Genomic DNA, 3,073 nt, shown 5'->3' on the forward strand with positions numbered 1-3,073 from the left:
TAAGTGGGGCTGGAATTACACAGCTCTGACAAACGCTAAGACAAGAAGGAGCAGCTTTGGCTGGGCGGTCAGCTCCTGCTCTCTGATGCAGCTTGGACGTGGGGACATGGAGCGGGGCTATGGTGGTTCTGGTGGGTGTTGGGGGAGCTSTGTGCAGACTGTGCAACGAGGGCTCAGCCAGGGGGTGGCACTGTGAGAGCGGAGAAGGAGGAAACTCCTCCAAGCTGCGAGCTTGGAGCTTGCAAGCTCCTGGTGTCGGAGAGCACTGAGCCCATCACAGCAGCGATCTCTGGGGAACCTCTTGGCTCGGGATGAAGCTCGTTTGGGAAAGTATCCTCGGGCCAAGCGGGAAATGCAGAGCACTGAGTTTAACAGAAAATTTGGGCTGTGCAAAATGGGAAACTGAAGAGCAACTCTCTATTGCCACTGCACGGCACATGTGAACAAGCCATTTACCCACCTGCATGTTGGGTGGTGGGTCTCTGGTGAGTCCACGGAAGCACTTGTGCCCCTATTTCACAGAATCACAGAATCTCAGGATGGTTGAGGTTGGAAGGGACCTCTAGAGATCATCYAGTCCAACCTTCCTGCTCCAGCAGGGACACCCAGAGCACGGGGCACCCGCTCYATCCCGGCGCATTGGGAAGGTCTCCAGAGCAGGAGCCTCCGCAGCCTCCCTGGGCAGCCTCAACCAGGGCTCGGGCACCCTCCCACCAAACAAGTTCTTCCCCACGGCCACATGGAGCTGCCYGGCCTCCAACCTGCAYCCACTGCCCCTTGTCCTGCCACTGGACACCACCCACAAGAGCTTGGCCCCTTCCTCCCTACATTCTCCCTTCCTGAACTTATACAGATTAATCATATCCCCCCTCAGCCTTCTCTTCTCCAAGCTAAACAGGCCCAACTCACTCAGTCTCTCCTCATACAAGAGATGTTCCAGTCCCTTAATCATCTTGGTTGGCCCCTCCGCTGGCCCCTCTCTAGAAGCTCCACGTCCCTCCTGTACTGGYGAGCCCAGAGCTGTCCCCAGTCCTCCAGGTGCAGCCTCACGATAGCAGGAGCAGGGCTTGCATCTGCTCTGGTCTTTGAGCTCATGGAGATGTCTGTGGATGGTGATAAGCAGATGTTCATGAAGACTGTGCCGTGCCCCCAGCACAGCGACTGGAGAAAACAGCACCAAGGAAAACACAGCTCAGAGCATCTCTCATCATCCTCCCTATYTAAGGAYGTGATCCTGTTTCTGGTGCAGAAAGTGGAGTGTTTTCTGCTTAAGTTCTTGTAAACCCTTGTAGCATTGCCTGGTTGGTAGTGCTGGTGGATGCCTCCAAGAGCCTCAGTTCCCCTCTTGCTGTAGGACAGGCCTGCTAGCTGATCCGAGGGAATTCCCTTCTTTCTGTGGACCTCCTATTTCTCCACTTGCAAAGTCAAGACAGTGTTTGAGCTGTCCTAGGTGTGTGGCTAGTGGTGGTTGGAAGGAGTAGATCTCAGGATGCTTGGAACAGCTGGGAGCTGCACCTGGGGGCAGAAGCAAAGTATGAAGGTTTCTCTTGAAGTTACAAGGTTTAGGTTCCAGCAAACTTTTGTCATGAGCTGCAGACAGAGTCCTGGAGTGCTGATGATTCTTATGCTGTTCTCTCCTGGGTAATTTTTTTTTACTTTACAGCGCAATTTCAGAAGAAACTTCCCCAAAATTTTGGAGGGGTAAACAGCTAAACATTAAAACATCCTTGATGTGGGGTTTGGTCACCAACGCATGGTCATCAGCACGACTGGAGTGCTGGAGCAGCTTGCCCRGAGAGGTTGTGGAGTCTGTCTTGGGAGATATTCACCATCTGCATAAGGTTCTGTGAAATGTTCTTTAGGTGACCTGGTTGGGCAGGCGGTGGGACTAGATGACTCCAGAGGTCCCTGCTGACCTCAGCTCTTCTGTAACTCTGTGGTTTGAGCGTTTTATTAAAGGGTTTGCACACCTAAAACAAGAGTGGGGAGACTCTTTTGTGTGGACATGCAGAGGCCCATGGGTGCCCTGGGTATATCCAGCAGCACCAGATCACCACTGTTGAACAGCTATTSAATATACATCTCATCATGAGAGATCAGCGCTGACCACACAGGAGCTAGCAACAAACATCTGATTGCAAAAGCTCCTCCAGATGAGAAAGACCCCCCAATTAAACAGAATTTCCTGGGAACCAAGTGTCTTCCAAGCTTGGTCCTTTGACCAAGCTCTACTTGGACTTGGGTAGGCCACCTGAAAGCCACTCCAGATGTCCCAGGGTAAGGCCCTCATTAGACTAGCTCTGTTTTGGGCAGACAGTGACTTTCTCATCCGTTTTTAACTGGATCCTTTAAGATCAACACAAGGCATGGAAAAAAATGCAAGTGTCCTAAGACRTGGAAGGTTGCTCCTGTCCATCTTCATCCACATTTTAGGAAATGCGCACAGTTTACAGAGTTCAAGCGCTCAAGAGAAATGCATTGATATGGCATCCAAGTCCTGTTTAGCGCTGCAGTTTATTAGCCCCGTCACTCACCATGGTCGCGACGAAATCATTTATTCATCTTCTCTTGTTTAACGAGTTTATACGGAATCGATCGCACACGCTTGGCGGAAATTGGATAACCGAGCAGTGACACCCAGCATTTTATGCGCACAGAGGGAAATGAGATGGTTTTTTTCTGCCGAGGAATTCAGAAATTCAAAATTAATGCGGTGGTGAGTCATTCTCACTGGGGTGAGCTGGATGGCTTAGTTTAAAGGCATTGTTTTGTTCCTGTCTCAAATCCCTCGCATCTCGATGGGAGGAAATGTGGCATTACGCATCTCCGGAGCCGGCTGCCAGGCAAGGTCGTGGTGCCGAATGGGAGCAGTAGGTCAAAAAGGGATCTGCAAATCACTGGACAACAGGTCCATCAACAGCGAGGGGCCTTGCTTTTATGCAAGCAGTTTCTCAGTTGTTTATATTTTCCACTGGGAGAAGGAGAGAAAGAGAAAAAGAGAGAAAGAGAGAAAGAGAGAGAGAAAGGATGGAAGAAAGAAAGAGAGAGAGAAAGAGAGAAAGAGAGAAAGAGA

The sequence above is a fragment of the Nothoprocta perdicaria genome, unplaced genomic scaffold (assembly GCF_003342845.1).
Source record: "Nothoprocta perdicaria isolate Ctin4 unplaced genomic scaffold, notPer1 scaffold_288, whole genome shotgun sequence".
NCBI classification, from domain to species: Eukaryota; Metazoa; Chordata; class Aves; order Tinamiformes; family Tinamidae; genus Nothoprocta; species Nothoprocta perdicaria.